Source organism: Corvus hawaiiensis, chromosome 30 (assembly GCF_020740725.1).
Source record: "Corvus hawaiiensis isolate bCorHaw1 chromosome 30, bCorHaw1.pri.cur, whole genome shotgun sequence".
Classification (NCBI taxonomy): domain Eukaryota; kingdom Metazoa; phylum Chordata; class Aves; order Passeriformes; family Corvidae; genus Corvus; species Corvus hawaiiensis.
In genome coordinates this window covers 15227293-15239876 of record NC_063242.1, presented here as the reverse complement: position 1 = coordinate 15239876, position 12584 = coordinate 15227293, and the positions used below count along the sequence as shown (strand labels likewise).

At 36.8% G+C, this 12584-nt stretch overlaps 1 protein-coding gene across 11 annotated transcripts in view; it reads left to right on the top strand.

The window, feature by feature from the left end:
• PTPRM (protein tyrosine phosphatase receptor type M) overlaps positions 1-12584 on the top strand; it is a 460837-nt gene that overhangs the window by 152747 nt on the left and 295506 nt on the right. The window lies entirely within an intron of this gene.

Here is a 12584-nt window from a genome sequence, read left to right as displayed (position 1 = left end):
AGAAGGAAGTAAAGACAATTAAAATAAATGAAGCAGTGTCTGAGGAGATCGCTCAGATGAAGCTGCAGTAAGTGGAGAAAGAGGAATAGGTGAAATTGGCAATGGTAACAGGTGGGACTTAGAAATTAAATTCTCTATTTTTGCAGTTTAAACAGTTTCAGGCTTTTACTGTACTTATCCTTTTCCATTGCATTTGCATTTTGTAAATTATTCGTTTAAGTGTGACAGGTTAAACAGCTGAGTCGTTGTAAGAAATCTAATACACAGAAAAATAAGCAAAATCACTTGAAAAGCAAAGCCTCATATTTACCTGTATATGAATAATAGACTGTTATGTCTGTTCAGAGAGAGTCTGATCAAATACAGTGAGGGCAATGAAAATCTCCTTTGGTTTTATTTGGGTTTGCATGGGTATTTCCAACCTCTTGGTGATACAAGGCTGATATTTTTCTAGTACTGCAGCCCCTTAAAGAGACAGTATTACACTGTTGAATTGGTAGAACTAGACCCCTGTCTTTCCTATGCCACCAGGATTTTTTGAAAGAATGATTTTTCTAGTCATAAAAGGGTTTAGCATGTATGGGAAAATAATGGGTTGCTATTTCATCAGTTATATCCTTTCTAGAAGCTTTGAACTTTTGCATAATGCTCTATTGTAAGACGAAGGTAGAATTCAGTATGAAGAAATCCTCATGCCATTCAGTTTTTCTATATGTTTCAGGACAGTATCATATCATATCTTTAATTTTTTTCACAGAATTTAGGATACACATAAATTCTTTACTGGGCTGGAATGTGATTTCTTTATTGTAGAAATTAAATATCCTTCTAGATTTTATGTAATACAAAATAATTTTATTAACAACATAACAATTCCAAAATATCTTGCTGAGCTTAGTTGAGTTGATTCCTTGTTATTACATGATTATATGATTTATTTTTTTTTCTATGTGAAGGATAAGAGAGTAGTGACAGACGGACTTTTAGAGGAATTTATCTTCCTGCAGGGCCACTGTTTATTTATTCTGCCTGTACAACTACAGGTCCCTCTGGTAATCAGCCTAAGGTTGTGCAAATTCCAGGTGTGCCTTTGCATAAGAATGTTTCAGAAGTTGACAGGATCTCCTGGATAGCTTGGATTTATTTTTGTGCTTGTTTGCCAGTTTCCACAGATGTCTGCTGCATCTTACAGTAAGACTGATCAAACAGCTCCATGTGTGGGATGCTGCAAATCGAGGCTATGAGATAACAGTTCCCTACAGGATCAGCTGTACTTTAGCGCACTAGGTCGTTATCGGGGAACAGATCCCCAGGCCTTGCAGCTCTCCATTCATCACCTGACTCTCTGGTTTCATGGTGTGCTGCTGAGGAATTTTGTATATGCCTGTGTGTGACATCTCATGACACTGCTGCAGGACTGTGAGTATAGTGCAGCTGTCAGTAACAGCTATCAGAAAACATGGTATCTTCTACATCATGTGACTGGTTAAATGGACATTAAAGATCTTTTCATTCCCAGTTGCACTAAACCCAATATTCAACTACAAAACATCTCAATAAAAGACATTCTTATATGCTCTAGAGTTAGAATAAAATGAACACCATTCTCTGGGAATATTTACGATAGCACTCAGGTAGAGGGATTCAGGTTTTTTCATGCAATCTCTATGATGTGCCTAGTTTGTTCACCAGTAAGACTAAGACTTTTCTACTATCCTTTTGGTGGTTTGTTTCATTACACATATAAAACCTTAAGGGCAAATCATAGTAAATAAATAAATAAATACAGTTGAGTGATATTATCAGGGGCTTCTCAGCATTTCTGCCATCTAAGTCATATCAGGAGGCCTAATCTGTTTGGATTTGACAAATTCAGAATACTATTCAGAGATAATTTGCTCCCAAATGATTTCCAGTACCTGTCATTTTTTTTCAGATTCACATTGTTAGTCTGAAGTACAGGTAAATTGCCAGGATGAAATCACAAACCCACTGAATTCAATGACATTTCTGCAGTTTCCAGTAGTGGCAGGATTTCACTACTGTACTTCTGTCTCTTTTATTTAGTACCTCTCTGCTTCTATGCAGGCGACTTCAAATTGAGAGGTACACATTTATCTTGTGAACAAATTCTTTACTTTTTACTGTCTGCTGGACTGTGAGGGCGATATGTTCTTTAAAACAAATGCATAGCTGTGAGTTGGTTCATTATTTTAGTCTCCATGTCTTTCCTGAGTACTTGTTGGAAACAGCATAGATGTTCTTAGTTTAATAATGCCCAGGCCTTGACGCAGTCCTAAGTGAAATCCATACTTCACTTCCCTCACTTTTTTTTTTCTCTTTTCAAGTCTTTCCCACTCTTAGTCCCTGTGGAACATGAAGTCTGTTAATTTATGGAGTATTGTAGAACTTTTTGCAATTGCAAGAGCCTTGAGGGAATCACAATTCATATGGTAGCTGCCCAAATTTGACCACTGAGGCATGAAATTTGTTTCATGATGCTGTGATCAGTATTTACTCTTTCGGGAAAGGGAAGACAGAAAGCTATTTACCTTTTGCATGGTGCAGAAAAACATTTTTCCTCATTCCACTAGGCAGCCATAATCCCTAGTTCATGAGCTATGATCACAAGCTTGTCAGGTTATCTGACAATAAATTGTGGGTGTTTTCAGAGATACCATTTCAGGTTAAATTCAAATGAAAGGACTCAAGAATACAACACAGTATCATACAAATTTGGTTTTGTCATTGTAATGAGCGTCTGGTTAATAAGGTCATTGGTTAGATTGTATGTTTATGAATTCATGTCTCCACTAGCTTATGTTCTAAATGTAAGCATACCTTAAAAATAAATCTGAATGCCTGTAATTAACAAATGTGTCTAATTTGCTTACGTTTTCTTTTTCACATCTGGGTACAACACAGGTTATTGCCTGTGTGGGAGGACTCTTTCTCTCCTACTGAATGGTTGAGCAAAAATGTCATTCCTGTGCTCCTACTGTTGGAAAGAAATGAACAGGTGGAACCCAGAACAGTTAATGGTCATATGAAAGCAACTGAGACAATGCCTTCTGAAAAGCCTGTTAGTTAGTAATTCAGTAAATTGGCACAGGAAACTCAAATCTGTATTATAGGAGAGAGGGTAGAATTTCTTTCTGGAAGTAACTTGCTTTTGGTGCAGAGTATTGGCTGCAAAGAATTGTCTTGGTTTTCCTTAGCTTCTCAGGCTAGTCTTCATCTCTTCATTTGCCCATCCTCATCTGCTGCTTCTCCTTATTTGCAGTGGGTTCATTCAGTTCCCTCTGTGTGCTACTTGTTCTTAGAATGATCTACAATATGATTTCCAGGAAATTGTTGTCAAATCATACCCAGGTATAATGAAGTTCCATTTTAATATCAAACACAACCTTTTGATATTGCAATTGCATTTTTCAGTGTGCTTTGACCCACTGTGAGTAGCCTTTCTTGAGAGAGGTTCCTCAAACAGTGGAAAGCTATAGCTGATGAAAAAGAGAGGTCATCACTTCCCTGCAGTAATTGTTTTTTCCTGGCTTTATTCTAAAACATGGGTGAAATGTAAATAGTTACTTTAAAGTGTAATTCTCAAACACATAACATTTATTGCAGAAATAGAGAACTAAAAGTAGAAATTTGATGAAGAGGTGCAGATAACCATAGGATCTCAGGCTATGTCTGACAGCTGTAGTAAGCACCATCATCAGATTTACCAGTAGCAAGAGACTAATGGATATTTTTTGGTAGAAGGGGAGAGGGTGAAATCTTTCATACCTTGGTTTATGCATGCAGAATGTGTACCACTTCATTTGCAGCCAAGAAACTAAGAAATGAACAATCACTTTAATGGCCAATCGCTCCTCTACCTTATGTAAATAGTTTATTTCCTGGATTTGGCTTTTCTTCTTTCCTGAAAACTATCTTTCACCTTATTCAGTGTATTTTTTTTTTTTTTTTGTTTCCTCGGTAATCTTTTGCTGAAGGTGTGAAGACTATGAAATATTTTATTCATCTATATACAAAACTACCTGTTGTATGCATTATTTATTTTTTTTTCAAAGGAGGAGATGTAGTCCTGTGTCAGAGGGAGTTCTGGAAAGCAAATTGTTTTCCTCAGGAGTACACACATACCTAACTGAGAGATATCAAAAACATCCTTGTAAGAATGTAGAGCCAGTGAAATGACTCTTGGCAAATGATGAAAATCAAATAGATTTATAGGATATACAAAACTGTGTGTGTGTGTGTGCATGTGCTTGTTTATGTAAATTGCATACAGTATCCCAGAAGGTGAATGAAGTTCTGGACTTTTGTAAGAATTTTTTGTTGCGCTGTAAACTCTCTGAGACTTTCACATAATTATCATTTTGGGTGCCAAGTTTTGAAGCACACGAGGGAAATAATGTTTCAGCCATTTTTGAGTACTGAGATAATGGAGCAGTACTTTAACTGTTAAACCATACACATATGTAACAACTTGGTAACATAAACAGGTGGATGTTACATTATGTTAATGTAAACTCTACAATGAAATAGGCCTGAAGATGTTCTTTTGAACATTAAAGTACTTGGTGCTTGATGAGTAGGTGCATTTGTGTACTACAGGAGTGCACAAGATCATTTTTCCTCCTGCTCATCAATAGCTCTGTCTTCCAAGACTGGTCAAACCACCTTGTGCACTGCAAATTGTCTAGAGTCCATTGCCTTGAAGAAGAGCTTTAATGACATCAGTCAACTAAAGATTTTACCAAGACTGCATGCATCCTGAAGCCTGTGCATCCTGGTGTGTTTTTTTAGTAGGTAACCTGAGACGACTTCACTGTTAGAAGAACAATTAATGTCCTGTAGGAAGGGAAGCTACATTTTACTGCATAGATGAAAGTTCAACTTTTTTTTTTTTCAAATTCTGGTGAATATTTAACATTATTTCCAGGTTTTGGAATGTTAATTTCTGTGTGTCTCCCCTCTTCATTCCAGTATGTATTTAGAACATTTCTTGCAGTATATATTCGGTATTTTCTATTAATTGTTATTAACCAGGTTTAGTTGTTTTTCAGTAATTGCACAGTAACCTTACTATGCGGCAGAAAATCTTCTATGAAGAATCAAGTACAGGAGGCTTATGATATGTATTGTGTTTGTGTTAGGCAGTGTCTAAGGAGCTGTGATCTTTGGCGAAACCTTTTCCATCATTATCTGCCTTATATATGAACCATCTGATGCATATAATAGACTTTTTTACATGGGCTTACTGGTTTTATTCTTGTCTGAATACAGATTTGATTCATACTTCTCTGATGCTAAGATGTCTCTTACGGTATCTTCAATTATTAGTTATACCAGAGACTAGGAGAAGTTGCTAATTGTGGAGTGTTAATGACAAATCCCACTGAACATGCATGAGAAGCAAAATGTCACCTTGAAATCAATCTGTGTCTGAAGTGTTTTCATGTCAGTGAGATTTCAGAGCTGGCCAGCAGCAATCTTTGAGTCCAGTGATTTTAGTAAGGTGTGTGTGTCTGAATGTGTTTGGAGTGTGGTGGGAATGTACATGAAAGGTGCCTTTCCGCCAGGTTCTCTGTTGTAGATTAGCTTCAGGGACACTGGGGTACAGCAGGCGCTGTGTACTCCTCTCACTCTAGCATTATGAGCAGTGAAAGGCGCAGCTGAAAAAACTCAAATACCTGATGGTACAGCAGCTACTGAATCTGTAGCCTTGCATGACTTGTATGAGATGGTGCCACTGTAACAGAGGAGCCAAATATAAGCCTTATATTCTGTCATGGAGAAACACCAAAGAAGCCTGACCAGCAAAGCCGCTCTACAGGCTAAGCCTCCCAATCCACCCAGACTGCAATGCCTGGCACAAAAAAGCCAAATGTTGGTAACCATGAAGAAATGTCAGTGAATTTTGTTATTAATACTAAAATGAATCAGATGGAGGTAGGTGGAAGAGTAAGTGTCACTTCTATCATCATGTATGAGCCCCATCATTCGTAAATTGAATGGAAATGTTACCCAAAATATTCTGGTGAAAATACTTGACTGAACAGCTGTGAAGTTTTATGTTACAACGTTACTCAAAATCCTTAAATCAGAAACTCTTCAGGTCAATAAGCGCAACAGACCATGTTGGTAGTGATGCCAAAAAAGACGCTTTTGTGGGTATAAGAAAATGTGATTATTTTATTAAAAAACCCAAAACACTAAGCAGCCCTTGATGCAGTAGGAAAAAAGTACTGTAGATAGAGGGAAGACGTGTTTATCTCTCTAGTGGTGCTGGTCATCCATCAGGTTGCAAGGCGTGACAATGGGTGGTGTCCTCCAAAGGCCTTCCTTCATCACCTGTCTAGCGGAGGTGGGGTCTGCTCTGCCAAGAGTGTGCTTGTGACATGGAAATAGGCATTTGGTATCCAAGTAGTATACTCAACAGTACCTGCTTATGAAGGCAACATGGGGTCTGAAAACTTCTAATAGAGGCATTAAAGTTTCTGTCTTGAAAAAGCCTTTTTATCACAAAAATATTGCTCCTCATCTCTGTCTCTTTGGTAATCTCCTGTGTTCAAAAGAGATTTGAGAGAAAAAGTAAATCTGACAAATTCACAAACTGTAGAAGTTTTGCTTTTAGAGGTACACTGTAAACTCAGTTAAATCCACTGGGCCTTTGTTACGGACAACAGCACAAAATCTTAAGAGAACTGGGGAAAGCTTGGCAAAGTTTGTTTGCAAGTAACCTGAGCAATTGGTGGATTTTGATCTTCCACATTTGCTGAAGTTGCATGTTATATCTATAAAGAGTGTCAGAAGTACCATGCAAGAGAGCTATTATTATTTTTATATTACAAGAATGATACAAAACTCAAATTCTGGACAAAATACTTGTGGTAACAGGTAGTAGTTCTTGTTTCTTCTTCCTTTTCTCTCTGTTTTAGATCTGTGTCTCAGGTGCTCAGAAGTTACCAAATATTAATGGATTGACTACATACATTGATTTGCAGAAAATTTGCTTGTCTGCAGACAATTATGGACATAAGTCAGAGGGGATACACATAAACCTATCCCTTCCTCCATCCCCATATATACTCTCATTTGATGGAGCGACCTATAAGAAAAGTTGTTCTGGGGTTACCTTTATCAGTCAAACCTTTTTGAAATTCTTGTCTGAGTTTAAAAATGAAGCAACCCAGGAAGTGTTCACTATTCAAGAAACTCATTGTGATGTGTTAGTCTTCCAGTTATTCTGGAGTGTTAAAAAATAAAATGGTGATTAGCAGACCTAAGATAATGAAACAAGGAATATAATGAAACAGTTGACCTGTGCCACAGGGGGCTGGTTAAATTCAACTTTCCTTTCAAAAGTGCAGGATGTTGGCCTGTTTCTGGACCCTGAATACTGCCTTGATATGAAGCACTGTTCAGCAGCAGTAGAATCACTTAAGGACACATAAGAATTAGGAAACTAATGAAATAAATTCAGTAAGCTTTCTCTGCTGTGTTGGACCTTTGGGAGGAAGAAACAGTGACCTTTACCATGAATACTGTAGGTAAAATGTACAAACTTACTGCTGGAAGGTATCTTGTTCAAACTGGAGTTGAGGAGAGGCTTTTTTTTATCCCCCCCTTTCTCCCCCTTTTTTTCTTTTTGTAAGAATAAGGGCTGTTGAAGCTGTTTTGAGGCAAGGAGAACCAAAGTAAAGTTTAAACTAAGTTTAAAGAGAAGATGATGGAAAGGAAACAGACCACTGGAGAAGATAAGTGTTGGGGGTGGGAGCTGTTAAACTGTGACTGGCTCAGTAATTAACACCTCCAGCCAAACCTCTCTACATCAGCTTCCCTGTTAGGTGAACCAACTTGTTCCTTCCCTGCTACACTACTGATTATTACTGCTATGGTCGTGTTTATTCACAAATTGCACTGTCAGTATCACTGTCAGTATTCTTTTCTGCCTCTCTTTTCACCATTCATTCCTCCCATTTGGAAGAATCTTTTCAGGAGGCAGTAGCTCAGCCCTTAATGATTTGTCATCATCAAATCTATGTGTGTTTCTTCCTTTGCTGCTTCTTCCTTCCCTGTTTTGTAGGACTCAGTATCACTTTTGCTTTGCCTGCTATTCTGCTTGTTTTAAACTTTGGAATACTCTTCAGATTGGCCTCAGAACTTGCGTGTTGGAGTTTCTTCTTCCCGTGCTGCCTTCCCAAGATTAGCACTTTTGCAGTGAAGGAATGTGGGACTTGAATGCGCTGGGTTTTAAGTCTCCTGTTACGTAGTTGCATAGAAAAGGCAGACAAAGACCTGCATTGCTGTGCTTTATATGGTGTGTACCAATGAAAATCAAGCTGATGAACTCTACTTCCTCACTTTCTCCTCATCACTTTGCTCCTTCCTAGCCCCTCCATAAGCCTGGCATCTGCTGTTGCCTTAGGTTTTAGCAGAACGCCAAGCCCCAGAGTATTTAAAATCCTGTGTATGTTCTCTTCAGTTTTTAGCAAGGTGTTCGTCCTGGCTCTTGGAATTTTAAACACAAATAGAAGGATGAATGAGAAGTACTAAGTGTTACATAGTTCAAAGAATTAAAATACAGTATTAGAGTAAGGGACTTCATAAGTAGGGCTGTAAGTTCAACAAAATGCTTAGTAGATACATGGATCATTGCCATAATATCTATCCAAAGTATTAAACTCCCTGTTAGAGAGATATTTCCTGGTACTTTGTTTTCTCCAGATGTTTCTGAGGCTGTAGTTTCCTAGAACTCATTTTGTATTCTACTATGTGCTATTAAAAATGAATGGAAAGAAGATTTGGAATTTTACATATTTTGTGAGCACTGACAAATTGTTAGAGGATATAAACTCTTCTTAGCTGCTCTGGAATTTAATGTAAAAATAAAAAATGGGGGTTTGGTTTTTGGTTTGATTTTTTTTCCCGTTTAAAATGCCTGTGTAATGATAGCAGATTTTCTCCTGTCAGAATGATACAAAACAATTTCAGTATGTGAGTACAGAGTAACTGCTTTGGTTGAATTACACTGAATTTAATGATTCCAGAAAATGCATTGTCTTTGTTTACTTTCTGTGTTTGTGTCTTCAAATAGATGTCAGTGCTAATATTTGATAATGTGAGTACTTGATGTGTAACTTAAATAATATTTTACAATATTACCTGACAGCTCCAGCCAGTATTTAGGTTTAGCCATAATAAACAGAGTTTTCGGGAGAGCTACGCGTTTTGAAGAATAGGCTCAGTTATCAAATAAAATAACTGAAAGGAGAAACCTTTCTTGAAAGGTAAAATAATAATAGTTTGCTTGAATGCCCATTAGTTACACATGCAGAGTGCAATTCTGTCTCATAGCAGAATAATTCCAAATAGGACGATAATTATCTTTTTCCAGCATGGCCTTATTACTTGAATGAAATGCACTTGTTAGCTTACACAGATGGAATAAATACAGGATAATCACAGGATGTGTGATGGCTCTAATCTAGACTGACGAACAGTTGTCTTGGTTATGAACACAAATCTAGAAATTCAGAGGTAGAGAAAACCATCTTAGTTACTGGAATTGTATGAACTCTGCAAAGCAATTTTCCTGAGGTATTAATTACTATTTGATTTAGTTTTATACATATTTTAAACAAAAATTGCTTCTGGCCTTGCTGGTGTTATTTGAGATCCCACTGGTATATCTCTAATCACAATTTTATAAATGTGCATGTTTGAAAGTGGGATAATGCAAACTCTTTCTTTATTAAATGTATGAAAAGCTGCCTAATCTACCTGTATGGACAGAAGCTGACTGATGTTTCCTTTTAACTCTCTTCTCACAAAATTGTTGATACATGCCTTGAGCATGATTACTGTAGTGGTAGTGCTGGATGTAACATCCCAGAAGTTCAATGCTTTTGAATTGCTGCTGCATTTTTGTTAAAAGTATTTCTGAAAGGTTTAATATATAGATTGTTGCTGCTAAATTGCTGTTCATTTAAAAGACTTAGAGTTAGTTCATTGCTTAAAAGAGCCGGTAAGTGTAATTTAAATAACTACCAACCTATTTCTTTTCATTCTAACTTGCCTAAAATGGAAAAATAATGTGCATTTTCAAGTGCTTTAAGGTGTCTGTGTATGCATTTAATATGCTAGTACTAGGAATATGGGTTTTTCAAGCTGTGTATATCCTGAAGTTAAATTAAGCTTATTTTTTTATAACCCTATATTTTAAATAACTTGTTGTTTAATAGAAAATTTATTCTTACTAGTGACTTACCAGTTCCATATTTTCATTAGTTGGCTTAAGTAGCATTTTTATAGATACGTATTTGGTATTTTTCAAAAGCTTTCTCTGAGCATTTGAAAAGGCACAGGTTTCTCAGCAGCCAATGGAATCTGTTATTTTCATTTTTGGATCTCAGTATTTATTCTGTGGCCATAGTTCCTGTGCTCTAAGGAGGTGAGATAGCTGTGCCCTGAGGATGTGGCCTTTGTAGTCCAAGCAGGTCTAACATTAAATGATTATGGCAGCTTCCTCTTTCCAAAGAATGAAGTGTCCTGTTCACACAGTTCTCCAAGTTCCTGGGGCAGGAAAAGCTAACAGCCCTAATCAGTAGTAACCCTTCAGACTTTTCTGTGGCAAATCAGGGCTAAAGTAAAGAAAGTTAAAAGAACCATATTTATTTTTGAATTGTATTTAAACCAAAAAAAAATAAGCCCCAGCCAGAAAACAGGATACTACAGATTTGCTCCAACAACCTGTTCTAATAGGTCTTGATACCAGTACCATAGTGTTGTATTGTAAATCACGAATTTTATCCTCCTCTCTGGAATGGGATTAGTAAATTACGGCCTTGTCATTTTTTGTTTATTTTTCAATAAAATATGATGTATTTGGGAAGACTCAGGCTTTCATATAAAAAGTGGGAGTTTGCAAGACCTACTGGTAAATTTCAGAATCTCAAAAAACCTGAGATTAAAGTTTTAGTGACTATTAGCTAGTAAAACAGTATACCATAAGCAAACTCTTATTTGTGGGAGTTCAGATTGTTGCATTAGTGAATGATAAAAACTTACTTTTCTGAATGCTACTAAAAATAATTCTTCATAAAGAAATTGTAGTGGGATGTGCTAGTATGTTTGATAAACAAATGCTCATTTGATACGTTATTCTTAGCCATTCTAAATGAAATAGCTGTTGGCAGTCAGCACTGAGAGCTTGTAATTTATCATACAGTGAGCTTAAATGGGCCTGTTCCATGCTGGAAAAAAAGATACCATACCTGGGTAGCTTACTGAAGTCACTGCAGTAAGTCAGGGAGAACAAAACGTGAATCACAAATAAAGGGAGCGAAGCTGGATGTGTGGGTGCTGTTAAAACAGAAACGGTTCTGTATTCATATATCAAATTTTAAGTAGCATTTTTTTAGACTAGAAATAGTCTTTTGCCATTTGTCCATTGCTGAAATAAGAGTTTGGGAGAAGTTGTAAGTCTGGGATTACTTTGTCTAATTTTTTCTTTGCAGCCTTTTTAACTGTCTTCTGCAGTACCTATGGATTGAACTTTTCTTATACTTGAATTCATTACCTTCATTACTGTTCCTTTATGCTTAGGCTTAAATCAATTAGGCAACTCTCCTACTCATTTGCTGTCATCCCAAAAGAGAGGGAAAACTTGCTCTCTTGGGCTGTATTTTCTCTTGTGGAATGTAAAGCAATTATATTTCTTAGTCTTTGTCTGTTCCAGACACTATATTTTCCTTGAAAATATCTTTCCCCAAAGAGACTAAAGAAAAAAATTGGGCTTTTTTCTTCTCCTTTGAGTTCTAGTATAAAATGTCATGCTAGTGATTTCTGTGGGACTGTTTGAGTTCTAACATATAATTAGACACTCTACACTTTGCCTCCATGAGTTTGTAATGTTCAAGAGAAGTCAGTCAAGATAATCTTTACTGATAATAATCTCCCATATATTTTACGGCTTTGTTGTAGTTATAATAATAATGGCTTTTTATTCCAGAGCTCTTTCATAAATTTTGAAGCCACAATTAATAACCTTTTCTCACCTGGATTTTGGTAGAGGCCAAAAATGCTGAAATCCTCTGTGGCGCCAAGTTGAGTTACATTTAAGGCTGCTCTAGCTTTTTCATTTGAGCAAAATAATGTGTGCCTCCTGAAATGTGCTTTGGCTTCTCTTTTTTCAGTTAAAATTATTGGTACGTGAATGGATGGCATGTGTCACAAAGCCATGTAAGCCAATTATTTGATCAAACTAAGATTTCCTGTTGTAGAACAGCAGTTAAAACATTCAAAATCAGGCAAGATTAGTGTATTTGAGAATCAGAAGGTGAAAAAGATTATGGGACCCAAGTGAAATAGTAATTTATTGTAACTGCTACAGTGCATTGATTGGTTCCAATTTCCATTCTAAATATGCATTAAAAAGATGGGAAGTATGTCCTGGGTATTGGAGCGGTTGCCTTCAAGGACTGCTGGCAGTTTATATGAACACCCAGACTGTGAAGTTCAGGATTTCTACCAGGCCACTTGGAGGTCTGAGGGGACAGTGTGGTAGGAGACAG